General features: G+C 40.3%; 1 protein-coding gene across 8 annotated transcripts in view; it reads left to right on the plus strand.

Annotated features, from left to right (window-relative positions):
- LMO7 (LIM domain 7) overlaps nucleotides 1-19074 on the plus strand; it is a 155436-nt gene that overhangs the window by 70426 nt on the left and 65936 nt on the right. For all 8 annotated transcript variants that reach the window (XM_055134053.1, XM_055134057.1, XM_055134051.1 and 5 more), the window contains exons 4-5: nucleotides 15444-15474; nucleotides 16442-16555. The gene's annotated coding sequence lies outside the window, so the exon portion shown is untranslated. The remainder of the gene's footprint in view (nucleotides 1-15443; nucleotides 15475-16441; nucleotides 16556-19074) is intronic.

The raw sequence follows: 19074 nt of genomic DNA on the forward strand, positions 1-19074 counted from the left end.
GAAGAGTCAAGTGTCTGACAGATTCCTGGCATGTGTCTGAATGGCATCTATTGACTCTCCAGTGAACAAACAGGTCCTGTGCATTAAACTTGCTTGTCTGGAGACAGAATACAAGATGGGATTCCACAGGAAAGTGCTAAAGGATAGAAAGGGTGTAATTTAGAGTCTGAGATTAAACTTGAGTCTTGTAATTTTGATGGGAGAGAATAAATGACATGGTTGTATGTCCCCCTGAGTCTGCGTACCCAGGTAGTATAGAGCTTTGGTTTTCAGCTACTGGTTTGCAGGTGTAGAAAGGTTGAAAGTTTACCTACCACCATTGTTGTAACTGCATCTGGAGACCTATGTATAGGACAGATGCTGAATCACAGGTGTAGAATGGTTGTAGGACACTGGGGATGCAAGTAAGAAGAGACTGAATATTATCCTGTGTTTCCCCCTTGATACATTTCCCCTTGATACCTTTGTGTCTTTTTGAGAGGGAACTGTTTTTGTTTGAGGGCCATGCCTCGTTGTACTTGGGAGCTACTCCCCAGTCCTAGTGTCTGTTTCAGGTGCTGAACCGGCAGATTGCATGTTCAGCGAGAGTTTGGAAAAGGATCCAAGTGCGTCAGAGTTCAGTGGGAAATCAGTCTGCGCTGGTTAGCTGTGGGCTCCGATAAGAAGCCCCTAGGAGTGGGTAAGGCGGCTTCAGAGGCAGGTGACATTTGAGATTCATCTGAAAGGATGAAAAGAAGAGGAACAAGAGTCAAGAATTTTCTAGGAAGAGCCTTATCTCTTCTGTGGAGGTGGGAAAGGTTAGCGCTGTTCAGAGCTTTCTGGAACTTTTACAGTAGGAGAATTGGGTTTATGCCAGATAAAGTCACTGTCACTGTCACCCTGTGGCTCATTGATTTGTTCGAGCAGGCACCAGTAACGTCTCCATTGTGAGATTTGTTGTTACTGTGTTTGGTGTCGGATACGACACGGGTAACTTGCCAGGCTCTGCCATGTGGGCGAGATACTCTCGGTAGCTTGCCTGGCTCTCTGAGAGGGGCAGAGGAATCAACCCGGGTCAGCTGTGTGCAAGGCAAACGCTCTACCGATGTGCTATTGTTCCAGGCCTAGATAAGGTTTAAAAAAAAAAAAAGAAGTGAACTAATTGTGGTCAGATCATAAATCTAAAAACAAACATTCAAGAGCTTGAATTGATAGGATTTGGTAGGTGGAGATGAGTGAGGGAGAGGAAGGTGTTTCGCTTAAGTCTCCCTCCCTGGCTTTCAACCCCGGGCCCCTTCACCAGAGCGTGTGGAAGCATGAGCAGGCTTGGGACTAATGAAGAATTTACTGAATCTTAAATTCTCATTGGGGAATGGGCTGTTGCACCACACCCAGCTGTGGTTGGGGCTTACTCCTGGTTCCGGGCACAGGGATCACTCCTGGCAAAGCTCACGGGACCATATGTGGTGCTAGAGATCACACCTTGGTCGACTGCATGCAAGCAAGCCACTTAGCCACCGTACTGTCTCTCCAACCCTGAATCTTAAATTCTGAGCCAGAATGATAAAAATTTAAAGATCCATGGGAAGTTTGAAAAAAGTATTTCAAATAAAATGAAAAATTGACACAATCAATATCTCAAATTTCATTTATCTCTACTCATGAGATAAGAATACTTTGGGTTTTAATAATCTTGGAGGCTTGAAAACATACACGAAGAAGAAAAATGTCTGCCATCTCTTTTCCCCTCCTATCGTCACTTGTATTCATAGCTTGGAAATTCAGCTATGCGAAGGACAGTGTCATTGTGGATCTTTAGAAAGCCAACTGGATATTTGTAACTCATTGGAATTAATTCTATATAAAATTTCATGGCAAAATTAAGGTGTAAGTGGAGTTGTTAGTGCCTATCTTAAATGCAGGTGGTATTGTGGCAGTGGCTGTCCATGGCTAAAGAGAAAATGGATATTGAGAATAGAGTAGGTGTTTTTTTACTCCCCCCTGCCCCCCCCGCGCATACCCAATGACACTAATATTGCTAGAAGTAAGCTTTTCAGGTGAGCGAGATTTGGATTTCAATTATAATCGTTTCATAGAGGTAAATACTAGTAAAAAACTTGGTCTCACTGGCATTACTCTCATATCTATAAAATGCAGAGCTATACAGATCAAGTTGAGATCTTCTGCACAGAAGAATGCTGATGTGTAGGACATTTATTATTAGTTTCTTATTGCCACATGGTCATAAATGACTTAATGACTAAAATTTAATGACTGAAAGCAACATATTTATTGTCTTATATAAGATTCTGGTTCTGAGGGTAATGTGGGTAATGTGTCTAAAACAGTGTTTCTCAACCCTTTTCTGACTGGGATCTCTTTTGACCTTTTTCCCTCCTCTGATGTCCCCTACCCTTCCAGCTGAGAAATACTGATCTAACACATATCTCAAGGGACTAAACTCAAGATGCGGTCAGGTCTGTTTTCCTTCTAGAGGCATCCGAGAGAATCCCTCTGGCCTCTGAGGTCTCACCCTCTGCTCACATTAGTCAGGATTCATCTTTTCTCTCTTAAGAATGTGATTTTATTCAGGATCCATCTAGAGGCTGTCAAATATCTTCTCCTTTATGGCTAAGTTAATCTCATCTATAAGTTCCCTTCTGCCATACAAGGTAACACTTAGCAATTCTTGGAACGAAGACGTAAGCATCTTTTGGTGGGGAAGTTTATTATTCAGCCTACCTCAGTATTCAGTAAGTTAATATTGTGAACAAGAAGTAAAAAATTAGAACTGGAATGATTTGCTTAAACTAAGAAAACTGGTGACAGTGTAGTAGAAATGATTCATATGCATTTCATATGGTTTATAGCCTGGTGATCATTCTGGAGAACATAAAAATAGATCTTAAGATGTATATATATTAATAATGGCTTAATTAGGATTTAATTGAGGGAGCACTTATGTTGGTCAGACTTTTTGGGAAAGTATTTCAATAGGGCTGCAGTAGAGAAAATGAAGATCAGATGTATCTATTTCATTTGACTTTGAGGGGAGATATGTAAGCTTGAATGCATGCTTCCCGAGATCATGTGAATGCTGTGCTCCTTGCCGCACTAAGTCGTAATTCTTTTGGCATTTAGTATTTGTTCACTGATTATGATTCAGACCTAGCTGGGCTAGGTACTGCCATTCCATCTGATGATAGTATGTTTCTTATTACTTTTTCGGGGTGTGTAACTATTGCTTGACTGTTTTCTTTGTCTTACTCATTTAATGCCATGGTCTTTGTTGGCATCGTTAAATGATTCTTTCAACAAGTTTTGGGTCCATAGAGTGTAGGACATGCTTTCTTTGAATGTGAGAATTCTGTAAAATTCTTAGATTCATTGAAGCAATGGTTCTCAACCCTCTCGAAAACATTTGGGATTTGTCTGGGGACATTTCTTATTACAATCAGAATCGGAGGTATTGAGAGCCTGTGGAGAAGGCCAGGGATGCTGCTCAACAATGCTCCCTCTGAATGATCCTGCTGGACAAGATCTGAGGGTTAAAAGTAGGTAAGGGATATTCTTGATAACCTTTCAGTATCTATATGACAAAATACAATGCCCAAAGTGGGGGGAGAGGAGGAGAGAGAGTGAGGAGAGAGAGAAGAGAGAGAAGAAGCATCTGCCAAAGAGGCAGGCAGGGGGTGGGGAGTGGGAGGCTGACGGGAGGGAACCTGTGGAAAATGAAGTTTTCTCACAAATGAAAAGGCTCAGAGAATTAGCTCAGAGGTCTGGGGAACACGCTTTACATGCCTGTTTGGCGCGCTTGGCTCCTCAAGCCCTGAGCCTGAAGAAGCCCCTGAGCACTGCCAGGCATGAAAAACAACAACAAATTAAAATTAGAACTACCACATGATCTAGCAGTGCCACTTTGGACACACACACACACACAGAGGGAGGGAGAGAGGGAGGGAGGGGGATAGGCAGGGGGGAAGGTGGGAAAGAGAGAGAGAAAAATGGGATATCCAAGACCTGTACTCCATGATTATTATAACCAAGACATGGAAACAAAAGAATATCTATAAAATATATAGAATTTTATGTAATACAATATTTAGCTATGAGAAAGAAAGAAATTCTGCCACTGATTATAATATGAATAGACCTTGAGGGATTGTGCTAAATGGAGGGAGATGGTGTTGAGGAAGTAAGTTGGAAAAATACTCTATTGCTACTGCTTACTGAGGAATGTAAACACAAATTAAAAAAAACAAACCCACAACACATGGGTAGAAAAGTGGTTACCAGGAATTGTGGGCTGAGAGAATTGAAAAGTTGCTGTGTTAACTGATGGGAGCTTGCAAATAGAAATGATGAATAAGTTCTGGAGATATAATATAAACAGTATAGCAATTGCAGCCCACAATATAATACTTTTCACTACTACTAAGACTAGATCTTCTCACAAGTTTTGACAGATGTTAAATTGATGGTGGGAATCTTATTGCTATATTTAAATGCATCAAGTCAACATGTTGCATACCTTAAACTTACACAGAATTATGTCTGTGTCCATGACAAGAGTTCTGAGGCTCAAAATGTACTATTGTAAAGGTTGAGAAATATTGTTCTAAATTTATATCGCCTCTATGAGCCTTTGGCATAAATACAATATTGTATTTAGTTGTTTAGTTAGAAAGTTTAGTTTTTTTTCTATGTAGGAGCTACTATTAGAAAGGAGTAACTATTTAAGGAGTAACAAAAAGGAACATTGTTATAGAACAAGTAAAATGTCGTACTGAAATATTGATAAAATTTTAGAATAGATATTTTTGTGGCTAATAGTTTTTTGGGGTTTTGTTTTGGGCCACACTTGGCAATACTCGGGAGTTTCTCCTGGCTTTGCATTCAGGACTTATTCCTGGTGGTGCTCAGGGGACCATATGGGTTACAGAAATCAAAACTGTGTTGCCTACATGCAAGGCCTTACCTGCTATACTATCTCTCGGCCCCCGATAATAATGTTTTTTTTTTTTTTTGGTTTTTGGGTCACACCCGGCGGTGCACAGGGGTTACTTCTGGCTCATGCACTCAGGAATTACTCCTGGCGGTGCTTGGGGGACCATATGGGATGCTGGGAATTGAACCCGGGTCGGCCTCATGCAAGGCAAATGCCCTACCCACTGTGTTATCGCTCCATCCCCCCACCCCCAATAATGATTTTTTAAAAGATGGTTCAAGTTCAATTTTGAAACACCTCTTTTGGGTAAGGAAGAAGTAATTTATGTCAAAAAAATGTTGACTTCAGAATATGTGGAGAGCAAATTAGTTGTATGTTTATTTCTTAGAATTTATTTCATGCGCACATAAAACATTTAATATACATAATTATAACTGTGTAGTTGGTGTAATGAAATAATAACTTACAAATTGCAGGTTATATAATTTTATCCTTTGCAAAGAACATTTATGTTCATTAGAAAGAAATAACTATATACTTTATATATTTAATACTTTAAATATATCTGTTCTTTCTTTCTTTTTTTTTTTCGCTTTTTTGGGTCACACCCAGTGGTGCACAGGGGTTACTCCTGGCTCATGCACTCGGGAATTACTTCTGGCGGTGCTCAGGGGACCATGTGGGATGGTGGGAATCAAACCTGGTTTACTGCGTGTAAGGCAAATGCCCTTCCTGCTGTGCATTTGCACAGATATATCCAGCCCCAATATATCTGTTTTTTTAGAACAAAAAAGGTAGATAATATGTTCATTAAAACAAAATAATGTATAAAAGGAAATGTATCTTTAGAACCTAAACAAAAGGCCTTCCCACTTAATCTTGTATATGCTTACTTTATAATCTCATTGATAATTGATGCCTACTTGTCTTATTAAAAGCTATACTCATAAAGGCTTAGCACTGGTAAAGTTCAGATAGTCCAGACTTTGTAGTTGTTCTTTCACCATGAGAATTATCATGAAGATGCTGTTTCATCTACTTTGAAGTCTTTTAAAAGTTGTTTCAGCAGTTTTCCATTTGTAGAATTACATACCTACTTGTCTATGTAAGATAGTACCTAATTTTTGCCACTCTCCCTCCCTCTCCCCACCAATTAATGAGATGTTCATGTGTTCGTGTTCTTGTCTTTGGTAGACAGATTTAGGCAAGAAATTGTTGTTGCCTTGGATAGGCTTTTTAGGTAACACTTTGAGAGAATAATGAGAGATTTCTATTCAGGATATTATAGAGACAATCTTTCAAGATTATGAGGTAAATGGCCTAAAAATATATTAGTCTTTTGGTTGTGCAAAAACAATCTTAATTTGTGGATTTCTAGTCTGTGGATCACATTGACATAAATATATAGCTATATTAATAGTTTTATTATTTATATAATTTTATTAACGGAATACATTGTATGACACATATTTTATTGTTGATATAATTAATTAATATAGGAACATTTTATTATTAATATAACACATAAGTACATTGTTCTGTAGCCTTGGAAAAGATGATTAACTTTTTAGGGTTCCAGTTTCCTAGCCTCTAAATCATTAGATTGTGTGTGGATTAAAGGAGATAATAATGTTTTCATAATGATCAATTTAGAAGTGCCTAATGAAGGTTAATTATCTTTTTAAGATTATACTGGGACTTAAGCAGAACACAATCAGAAAATGTCTCATTAGTACTTTAGGATTTTAAAAACCATGCAAGAAAATGTAAATTCAAATTTGTCAAATAGAAAATTTCTCAGAACTTTGATTTGTGATTATGTATATTCAAGAAGAAACTATTGTATGCAATATTTTTTCATATTGTTTTTGAGCAATGCGTGCTGTCCTCAGGGGATTTTCCCAGCCTGATGCTTGCGGCTCACTCTCTATCATGCATAGGAAACCAGATGAGTCAGGAATTGAGCACAGCATTGACTACAGCCCATTGAACTACCTTCCTGATATCACAGGTGGTATTTTTCACCTTAAGCCTTATTGAAAATTTGCCTGTTTCTCATAGTAGAGTTTAAGAAACCCAGACCTTGAGTAAAAATGTCACCTGGCACCAGATTATTTACTATTATGATGCCAAGGACTAGAAGATTTATGGCTATAGTTGCATTTTATGTCAACTTTGTTGAGCATGGGTTCAAGTCTAGAAGGATGCCTGAAATGTCTATTTCAGTATTCACTTAAAAACGTGTCTTTAGGAACATAAGTGAGTTTGACAAAACCAATTTTGTTAGCATTACTAGTTCATCCTTTCCCCTCCCCCCTTTGGGGAGAAATAATTTGTAATGTATTGTTCATAAAATATAAGAGTTACTAAAATACCCCCTAATTTTCCCATCCCTTATATTCCCCCCTCTGAATAACTTGGACAGGGCTGGAGTCCCATCTAGTGGGGCTCAGGGGTGACCACTCTTGGTAGTTTTCAGGAAGCATGAGCACTGGGGTTTGAACCAGGGTCAGCTACATGCAGGACTGAATGATATGCACTGGAACCTTTATCTACTGGCTCCCAAACAACAGGTTTTGATCCTGTTTATTCCTGTCATTTTCGTTCTCTCTGGTTTGCTAATCCCAATCACACAGCTAATCTTCCTCTGGCTAAACTTTGATGGTTTCTCCTCTGTTTCTTATATCCCAGGTGCTGGAAATCTAAGTGCTCAATCCCTACATCTGTATATGCTTATTTTCTAGGCTAGCTTCCTTGTATGTGACTAACTGCATAATCAGAACTTCTGTTTTGTCTTGATGTCTTAAACTCAATCTTCCAGAAGCCTCCATCCCAATTTTCCTTACTACTGGTACCTGGCACTGTACTGGCAGAGGCATGAGGTCTTGGTACGTTTGCAGCTGGCACCCCTCCTGCCTGTCCCTGCCCCATTTTATAGAATTTAATTTGATAACTGGATTGAATTGTGTACATAGATTAACGTTTCCTTAGGAACAGTCTATTTCTGGGTTGCCATCTTAGAAGAGATATTTGCGTGAGTCTTGGCTGTGGAATCAGTATTTATGTAGTGACAAACATATTATGTCCAGTAGAAAAGAATGGCAACATGTGTTTGGGTGCGAGGTGGACATACGTGACACCTGTGCAGAGCCCCTGACCACACAGCCCAGTTTCATGATTGAAGTGGAGCTATATGTTCCTGGTGTCTTTGAAATGCATGTTTTTCTCCCTCTCTCTTTAAAGTGAAACCTCTCTATTCTAAGTAGTGTGTGGGAGGGGTGGCAAATTTAATAACAGATTATTTTTCACAAGAGGGTACTTACTCCTTTTTCATGCTTTGAAGCATTGTGTTGTAAGGGCAAAGCCTGATGAATTTCTAAGTTTCTCACAAAGTACAGAAAACATCAAGATTATTTGTGCTCACTAATTATCTCCGGGTTCAGTGTGTTATTTTTACAAGCTCCATGATGAGCAGGTGGGGCCGGGTTTTGGAGCAGTGGCAGATTAACAGCGTTGAGTCACCTGTGTCTAACATTCCTGAAAGGTTGTCAAAGGAAATGCAGTTTCATTTTTAGGGATGAAGGTGGGAGGAGAGGAGAGGAAAATTGCAGAGTCTTACCTTTCAGTGCAGCTTACATTTTGGGGAGTGCAGAAAAGACTCCTTGCAGAATTCTAAGAACTCTTTTTTAAAAATTATTTTTTTTATGTTTTTAAATTCAACATCTCTGGGCTCTTTTTATTTGATACAGTCATTAGAAAAGGTGACTATCTTTAAAACTTTAAATAATACTGGCTGGACTAGAAGTAATTATAGAAAAAGAAAACTCCTGTTTTAAAAAGGGGTTTACTACTTGATTTATACTTTTTTCTTTTGATTTTTTTTTGGAGGGGCGCATCACACCCGGAGATGCCGACGGGTTACTCCTGGTGGTGCTCTGGGAACTATATTGGATGCCACGGATTGAAGCCGGGTTGGCTTCATGCAAGGCAAACTCTCTACCTCTGTACTATCTTTCCGGCCCCATTACTTTGGTTCCTGCATTTGGAACGAACCCCTTCTTTATAGGTGGTTGTGATAAAATGATTTTCCTACTGTGCTTAAAATTGGACTTTATATCCTTGGGGGTTTCTCAGAATTGTTCTATTTGGAAGCAGCCTGTTTTGATTCCTGCATAAAATGTGGCCACTTCTCTGCTTTCCTTTACACACACATACACACACACACACACACACACACACACCCCTCCTGCATAAAATGTGGCCACTTCTCTGCTTTCCTTTACATACACACACACACACACACACACACACACACACACACACACACACACACCCCTCCCCCCATGTGTATCTGATATAACCCAGTGCAGATACCATCAACGTGGCTTTTCCTACTCATGAGATGAGTAAGCTCTCATCTCTTAATTTTCTCATTTTTTAACGCTGTGAACAGGTGGCTTGACTTCATAGGCAACGACTGAGGGGCAGAGATTCCTGAGTGGCTTGGAGAAGAACCAAGTTTCTAGCGAGCTCAGCTCCTCTCACCTTCACCCCATTTCCCAAGAGGCCACATCCAAGTCAGCTGGTAGGGCTGGGCTGGCACTAGCTGGAGAAGGGTGGGGCCCTCCAGGGAAGCTCCCACACCCAGCTCTGGGAAGTACCCCGAGGAAATGGATGCCTGGGAACCTAATCACGCAGTACTTATTCTGAGGGACAAAGGTGGAGGAGCATTCTGAGCCAGGAACGGGGGTGTGGGGGAAGGACAGGGAGTGTGGGATGAGGGGTGGGTGGAAGATTAGTGTATGCTGCAGGGAGTGGGGTGGGTAGGAAGTGACACACGGTCCCTCACTGAATTCCATGTTTCTCATTCGCCAGCGGGGCTATTAGGGATGGGGGTGCGGGTGCACAGTTCTCATCTTTTTTCGTGTGGACCAGAGAGATCTTTCCTGGGGATACCCAGGGAAGAAATCCTGCCACTCAATCTGAAAGGCCTTTCCTGCACTCGGATTTCTATTTCTGTCTGAAAACTATTTGATCTTCACCAAAGGTGGCTGACTCAGAATGAGAGGCTGGGGTTTGGGGAGAGGGAAGATTTTTGCAGTCCGGAGAACTCGCCTTTTTTTGGGGATCGTGATATTGGATGGAGTTGGAGATGGTGCCTTCTAGTGTGGCAAATGAAGGTTGGTACCTTGAGGAAAAGGGGCTCCAAGATCCGGGAAAATGACTGGGATCCTGTGCTAAGCTTTGTCAAACTTGACTCTCATTTGGGGGAAAATTTCCTCCACCTCTCCGTCTTGGGTCTGGTGGATTGGCTCTGAGTGACTTGGGGAACTTGTATTTGGACATTTGAGTGCTCCCCAGCTCTTGGCCTGAATTGTGGGGAGCTCTGCAGCCACAAGTCAGGCATATCTTTACCCTACGAGGGCACCCAGAGTTCCTGTAATGAGGTGGGGAGAGGGTGCTGTCTCAACACCCAGATATTATCTACTTGGGCAAACAGACTACTTAGAATATTTTTGGAGCAGCTCTGGAACACAACCGAATGCATCAAACTATAGTGAAACTAAAATGTCGTCCTTAACATTTTGTTCTCAAACTGTGCGTGTGTGTGAGTGTGTGTGTGTGTGTGTGTGTGTGTCTGTGTGTGTGTGTGTGTCTGTGTGCGCGTGCGGGCAGGGGAGAAAGAGAGAGAACTCAAGGAAGGAAGAGGGGCATGAGGAAAGGAAGGAAAGAGAGGATGAGGGGAGTAGGTGGAGAGGAAAAAAGTGTTTGACCCTTCTGGCCTTTCTTTTCCTCTCAGACTTTGAACTTTTGTCAAAGTCCAGGGTGTTGAACTGGAAAGACACAATCGATGCGGGCAGGGCGAGAGAGGCGGCCTTGGTGCCCGGGTGAGGGTTTCAGCAGTGACATTGATGCCAAACCCGTTTCCCTTGGCCTTTGTTTGACCATGTAGAAATAATGTTCTTATCCATGGTCCAAGCACAGGGCAGGCGCAGCCTCACAGGAAAGAACGCCTCAGATTGTGTTTCACTGAATTGTCTCTTCTGGGGGGCAGGAGCCTGATGCATGGGGTGACTGGCTTGTCAGCCTTTCACCTTCCTTTCCCAGTGCACTTAGGCTGAGTAATTAAGAGGATCCTCTGGGCCAGATCTCCTTGGCTTGTTATATTTGCTTTAAGCCACTTGCACACTCCCCACTTCCCGGCCACGAGACCCAGGCTCTTCACCCTGATTTCCAGGCATCAGGGAAGGGGAGCAGCTTCTCACCGTTAGTCAAAAGATTCAGCCCCAATTCACACCCCAGAGGTCTCACCTCTGAGCCCAGCCAGAGAAGGAGCCGGTGTGGAACCTGCGGCTACACCAGGTCCCTCTTGAATCTGCCAGAGCACCTAACCTTGCGTGTGATTTGCCCAGGTTCCTGGGCTAGAGACGGCACTGGCTTTCTTGATGCCAGCATCTCCCCGTCTTGTTCGAGTGCGCTGTCAGGTAGCTGTCCGGAGAAGGTGCTTTCTGATGGGTGTGGTCCCGGAAGGGTTTGTGGATCTTTTCCTGACCTCTGGCAGAGAGTTCAGATGTCTGTGATAGGCGTGTGTATCTTCTGGCCTTTGTCAGCAAAGTTAATTACTGGAGGTATTCCATTAACAGAGGAGGAAATTATGCTTATGCTGTACTCTACTCACTAATCCTAGAATGTCTCTGCAGTATTTAAATCAGTATTTTACATACACTGGGCTGGTAAGGAATATAACTGGTGGCTTTCCCCAAACTGTTACTGTTTTATCTCTCCCTCTTCTTATGGTAAATTTGGGTGGCCAGCAAGTTTGGAGTCTTTGGTCTCTGTCTTTTAGAGCTCTGTGAAGACACATTTTCAGTGCAGAATCTAGCTTGGAATCTTTGTACTCAGCACAACAGAGCTGGCCTTTGGTGATTGCAGAGAATTCCCTCTGATTGCAGTTTTAAAAATAATAGGCTAAAGAACTCAAATTATCAATGTCCATACCATCTGAGTCAAAATTACACACACACACACACACACACACACACACACATTCTCTCTCTCTCTCTCTCTCTCTCTCTCTCTCTCTCTCTCGCTCTCTCTCTCTCTCTCTCTCTCTCAGTGGTGCAAGAGGTGGAACCTGGAGTTCCCTCATGCAAAGCGTGCACTCCACCCCTTAGAGCCATCTCTCCAAACCCTAAAACAGTGTTTTAAGTAAATGAGTGCAGTTTAACTATTCTTTGGCATCCTATGAATGCCCTGAGTTTTGGAGCATTTTAGGTGTTTTTTCTTGCTGATTCATTGATATTTTTGTTAATGAAATAAATAGCTGATATTGGAGAGTGTCGGCAATTTTAATAATAATTTCTTGTGTGCCAGCCCCTGTCTCAAGTCATTTGAGACCTGGCTCTTGGAGCATCTGGTATGCTGGGCTTCCCCTTTGTGCTCAAGTATTTTTTTGCTTGTTTGTTTGTTTATTTGTTTGAAAGATCATGGAGTTGTTCCTCAAGCCACATAGTGGGACAGTTGAGTGTAAGAGTCAACTCTGATGACTTCAGCAAATCATTGACTGCTTACATTTTTGACATTATACTTCACTGATACAACTCTCATTTGGCTGGCCCATGTATCATTGTGTTCAAGAGGGTGTTAGAAAGGCTCATAGTTAGAAGGGAATGTGAAGTGAGGGAAAACTTATAATGCCAAGGTCACTGTGTATTGTTAGTGCTTATTAGGGAAGAGGCCGTTGCTTGCATTCATAATGATTTCTTTATCATAATTAAAAGTAAATAGGAATGTATATGTTGGAGGAGGAATTAATACAGGACAGTGAGCATTTTTTTTTTTTGGTGGTGCAAGGGATTGAACCTAGGACCTCACACATAAAAGGCAAGTGCTTTATCACTGAACTATATACATCCTTGGTCCATTTCACCATTTAACAATTCACTTAGTACTTCAAAAATACATAGTGACTCTTACAAGAAGATTTTCTTTCTTTTGTTATTTTTAGTTATTATGGTGGTGGTGCAAGGAATTACCAAAAAGCCTTGGGGCTTGTGCATGTAAGCGAATGTTCTACCTCTGACCACCTCTCTGTGGCTGACCCCAGCAGATGATTGCTCTTGACTCAAGACCCAATCTATGATTTGAGAATTTGACTCTGAAATGTATTTTGCTGATATTTTCAAAGTATATACCTACAGGAAAGGATACTTCTTCTCTTCCTCCTCCTCCTCCTCCTCCTCCTCCTCCTCCTTTCTTCTTTCTTCCTTTCTTTCTTCCTTTCTTCTTCTTCTTCTTCTTCTTCTTCTTCTTCTTCTTCTTCTTCTTCTTCTTCTTCTTCTTCTTCTTCTTCTTCTTCTTCTTCTTCTTCTTCTTCTTCTTCTTCTTCTTCTTCTTCTTCTTCTTCTTCTTCCTTCTTCTTCTTCTTCTTCTTCTTCTTCTTCTTCTTCTTCTTCTTCTTCTTCTTCTTCTTCTTCTTCTTTCTTCTTTCTTCTTTCTTTCTTTTTTCTTCTTCCTTCTTCCTTCTTTCTTCTTCTTCTGCATTGAGGTTTGGGTCACATGCTGTGGTGTTCCTGAGCCCCTCTCATAGATGCAGCTGCATGTGAGAGAAAGACGCAACTTCCTGTATTGTCTTACTGGCCCCAGGATACATATTTAACATTTACAGTGCAAAGTCTGTAGAGGTGGGGCATGCTTAGAGTGCCAGTTTCCAGATCAAGACATAGTACATTGGCAGCACTGTAGAAGTTTCCCGCATTTTTCCCCCAGTAACTTTATCTTCCCCGACAAGTTAACCATTATCCAAACTTCTAACATCAAAGTTTTGTTTGGCCTGTTTTGATAGTTGCTATGAAGACTGTAATCTGCACTCTGGGCTTTATTTTCTCGCTTCCTTTTATTTGTAAGATTGAACCATACGCAATTGCAGGTTGTTTTTATCATCAATGTTCATTGTGTGGTTAGTCCACAATTTTTCCAGTCTACTGGTAAAGGAATAAACGCAGTTTCCTGTTTTTTTTTTTTTCTGTTATGAGTGGAGTTGCTCTAAACATTTGCATATATGAAATGAATTTTCACATTTTAACTTTCACATATTTTAGTAAACTTACTATGTATGCTTATTATGTAAGCTTACTCTGCAAGTATAGACCTAGGAGTATAATGAGTAGGTCATAAACAATGTGCATATTCAGCAATAAAATAGATACTACCAAATGGTTAGCAGTTAGGTAAAGAGGTTAAACAAACTGACATTTCCACAGTAGTGTGGGAGCTGTGAATTTTATTTCCTAAAAGCTGATTTGTGGGTAGACTCATGTGTTAAGGTTAATTTCAACTGTGGGGTTTTTTTTTTTTTTTTTTCATCTTGGATCACATCTGGCAACACTGGTTACTCCTGGCTCTGCACTCAGGAATTACCCGTGGCGGTACTCAGGTGACCACATGGGATGCTGGGAATTAAACCCAAGTCAGCCGAGTGCAAGGCAAACGCCCTACCCGCTGTGCTATTGCTCCAGCCCCCTTAAGTGGGTTTTAAAATAGAAGGAAATGATCATACTTCTCTTATTAAATCTTTGAAAGCTAATTTCAATATTTGTGTGTTCATCCACCTTGCTTGTCCATCATACAAACACATAAATAGACTACTCATGGCTTAGTCTGGAAGGCCACTTCAGAAGTCATCTGTTTCTTTGAACTTGCAACAATCCAACTCAAGTTTAACTAGTGATGGAAATTACTTTATTCCTATTATTCTTAACTCAAGTTCTTTTCTTCAGCACTGTGGTAACAACTGCCTCCTTCAGTGTTTTCCATGAATACTATATTTTTATAGTTTCACGGATGAGAGATAAAACTTATTATTCATTTTTGTTTGGGGTATCATAGCTGGAGGAGCTCAGACCTTACTCCTCTGTGCTTAGGGTCACTCCTGGATCATATAGGATGCTGGGAATCGAACCCGGCAAGGCAAACTGCCCTACCTGCTGTGATATCTCTCTAGCCCCAACAAAGTGTTATCTCATCAGTCAGAGAATGATTGGTATTTTTGAAACTGCCTTTTCAGCATCAGCAGTGTCTTGAGCCCTAAGCCGTTTTCTCTGAGAACTTGAGTGAAAAACTCCTGTGAATAATGAAAAGCAAAACCAGGGCAGAATGGCTTTTTTTTCCTGCCTTAACAGCCCTCCCACACCATTTTCATGAGTTTTCTGCCATGAGCACACTTCCCCTACTTTGTCTTTCCAGTGTTTAAAATGAAAATACAAAAATTCACTTAAAAAATCACTGTATAAAGTAAGAGGAAAAAGGAAATTCTGCTTTTGTTCTTAAATATAGAAAACTAATTGTGTTTTAAAATAAAGAGTACAAATTTTTAGATGAAAGATGCAATCTAAGATTTCAGAACTTTTAGCTTGTATTCATATTCAAATAATTTTAGAATAAAAATAAGGTCTTTTTTTCCTAGATAATAATTTAAGGCTCATAAATATTAATAGTTTCCCTTTTTTCTTTACAGGCAAGAAGAGACCAGTAGGAGAGTGAAAAATGTAAGCTATATTTAATGGAAATTCTAAATGACTTTTTTCTTGTTCTGTCATAAGGCAGTGGGATCTAACAATATCTGATTTATTCTGTATTCTTTTTTTAAGTATTTTTTTCTACTTTTTCTCTATCACTGTCAGAAACCATAAATACATTCATATATGTTCAAAATATACATTCTCTAACTTCATGATCTAGACTAAGTTAAATATGGGAAATGTATCACTCTGGTTAAGTGAATTTATTTCAGGATATTTTAGGAGTAAGTTAAAAAGCTGATTTTAAAAAACACTGAGTGTTTGAGAACTCTGGATTATAGCTGTATGTCTGTGTATGCGCACACATGTATCTAATACTGTGCATAAATTATAAGAACTTCTAAAAATGTGACAACTTTAAGGAAAACTGAAAACAAAATATCCTTATTAAGGAAATTGAGAATCATTTTAAATGCTCATTCTGTAAGTTGTGGGAAAGTACTCTTTGCTTTACAAGTTCATTTATTTAAACTAAATAATTGACAGAAGAGTGGTTTTAGATATACAGGGTAATGACTCAGTAGTTTTAAAAAATTAGCAAAATATCACCAAAATAAATTGGGTTAATATTTGTCATTGTAAATAGTTACTTTTTCTTCATAGAATTCTTAAGATTCAGCCTTTTGTATAGTAAGGTTAATTTTTGTTTTCCTTTTGTACTTTTTTCTCATTTTTCTTTGTACTAGGTAGAGTATGAAAGTAAGTTTTGCCTGAGAATTTGCTCAGTCAGAGACTGAAATTCAAGAAGGAAGATGTTCAGTGATCCTTCTTTCTATAATTTGAACAATGCTACTTTTTCCACCATAGATATGTTCTAACTTGAGCCATGCTACTTTTCCCACCACAGATATGTTACAGTGCTCATCTGGATTTGAGCTTACATATAGTTACTAAATAAACTAATCTTGCTCTTTCATGAAATTTTCTTTCAAAGGTTTTGATAACATTGTACTGGCTGGGAAGAAAAGCACAGAGTAACCCCTACTATAATGGTCCCTATCTTAATCTGAAAGCATTTGAGAATCTTTTAGGACAAACTTTGACCAAGGTAAGGACTTTGCATCTGTTTGAGATGACTACTGTAGCGATGATGCTGCTGCTTTCTCCTCTTCGTCCTCACTCTCTACTCTTCAAGTTTTCCATCCCCTCTTTTCTTCTCAGTTCTCTGTTACAGATCAGGACAGCTCTGATGATCTTTGCTTCACTCTAGGCTGAGTAGAGAGGACCATTGCTCATTTGCTGGCTTAGTATATACTGCTGCCAAGTATTTCATATATTTCAAAGAAGTTTCTCTGGTATAAGATCTCAATGGGAAAATTATCTTTTCTTCCTTTCTTTTTTCCACCCTTGGCTTTTTGAGTCACACCCGGTGATGATCAGGGGTTACTCCTGGTTCTGTGCTCAGGAAGTACTCCTGGCAGTGCTCAGGAGGCCATATGGGATACAAGGGATTAAACCCCGATTGGCTATGTGCAAGGGAAATGTCCTATCTGCTGTAATATTGCATTGCTCCGGCCCAAGAAAATTATCTTTCCTAGAAGTTTATTTATCCATGGGACTAGGCAGTGCTGGAAGGAGCGATAGCACAGTGGGTAGGACGTTTGCCTTGCACTCAGCCAACCCAGGTTGGATTCCTCTGTCCCTCTTGGAGAGCCCGGCAAGAGTATCCCACCCGCACAGCAGAGCCTGGCAAGCTACCCGTGGCGTATTTGTATGCCAAAAACAGTAACAACAAGTCTCACAATGGAGACGTTACTGGTTCCCGCTTGAGCAAATTGATGAGCAATGGGATGACAGTGATACAGTGCTACAATATTTAACCATCTAGTAGTAGTTGCTCCATGGGTTTTTGTGATGAGTAAATAACTTCATAGGAATAAAGCATGTAGCATTAGTCCCTTGACATACTGGAAAGTTAAAGTTAAGTGTGTTGGTTCCCATGATTGGAAGATAGACATCTTAGACAAAGATAAAAGTGGTTACATTGTCTTACATCTGCCTGGGTCTTTAAAATAGTTTTGTTGGAGCCCAGCTAAATATAGTACAGATCGATGAATTTAAAGAATCTATTTTTAAAAAAAGGGGGCTGGAGCGATAGCACAGCGGGTAGGGCATTTGCCTTGCACGTGGCCGACCCAGGTTCGATTCCCAGCATCCCATATGGTCCCCTGAGCACTGCCAGGAGTAATTCCTGAGTGCAGAGCCAGGAATAACCCCTGAGCATCGCCGGGTGTGACCCAACAAGCATAAATAAATAAATAAATAAAATAAAATAAAGAACATAATAAGTTTCAGATATTTATTTATTTTTAAATTTTGTGAAGAGTTCATACATCAAATTTTCTACTCCACTTCCTTAAATCAGTTGATTAGGATAAGAATTGAAATGGTCACGCATGGGCATTGCATTAAGTGTTGAAAAACATTTCCAAGCCAATGGCTCATTGTCACAGAGCACATCATCTGTGGAGCCACGTAAGCAGATGAGATCTGCAGTGGAGGAGAGAAAGCGCAACTGGAGGAACGTGATAGGTGCTTTGGGTATAAGTGCAGCCTTGCCATGAAGTAATTTCATTAAGGAAATACCTCTATAAAAACAATACCTCAAGGAAAACAGTGTAGAATGTTGACTTCTGTATTCACATTCTAGCTGTCTTTGATTGCTTTTATGGTAGTTTCATTCAGGCCGAACAATGTAAAATACAATATGTTTCTGCTGGAAAGGCTCCTAATGTCAAACCAGAGTAGGTCAAAAAGAGAGTTTTTAATGGATAAAACTACGTGGGAAGTTCCATTTCATCATTATGGAGTGGGCCATAAGTGATGCGTGGCTTTTCAATTACTGTTTCGCATCTGTTCTGTTAAAATATAGAACATTCTACTCCAAAAACTTTCCATACTTGATGATGCTCAATGGCCAATCCAAAACATGATTAAATGTTGTACTTGTGCCATTTATAATTTGGAGGCAAGTCATTTTAGGTGACTTGTCAGTATGAAGTCTCTAACAAAGTGAAATGTCCCCCCTCCAAAAAACCCCCCCACTCAACAGGGTTCTGGAGAGATAGTACAACAGGTAAAATACATTTGCTTTGCATGCAGCCAAAAAACTAAAACTAAAAACAATCCCTAGGCCCTAGGGTCAGATTCAAGTTCTTGTGTTGGCTGAATATCTGAATCATCCTAAGTTTGGCATTTATTTATTTGTTCTGGGTTCTGGGGCTTACCTACTGACATCCAAGGACAATATCTAGCTTAATGCTTGGTTATGGCTCCAGGGACCATGTAGCACCAGGAAGAGAACCAGGGAATCCCATGTGCATGCACTATGAGCTGTCTCTCCAGCATCTGAGCTATCTCTCCCCTGACCCAACTTTAACTTTTGTGGTCAGAAGTCATCAGCTGTGTGAAACTCTAAGTCTCAAAGGAAAAAACAATGCATGTCTAATACACCTGATGTTTCGAAAGTTTACTTAAAAGTCTTTTATTTTGAGATTGCATTGAAAGTATCCGCACTCTGCCATCTGCTTAGAGATCGAGTGCAAGGTAGGCACTTGAATCATCATG

This window comes from Sorex araneus, chromosome 1, assembly GCF_027595985.1.
Source record: "Sorex araneus isolate mSorAra2 chromosome 1, mSorAra2.pri, whole genome shotgun sequence".
Classification (NCBI taxonomy): domain Eukaryota; kingdom Metazoa; phylum Chordata; class Mammalia; order Eulipotyphla; family Soricidae; genus Sorex; species Sorex araneus.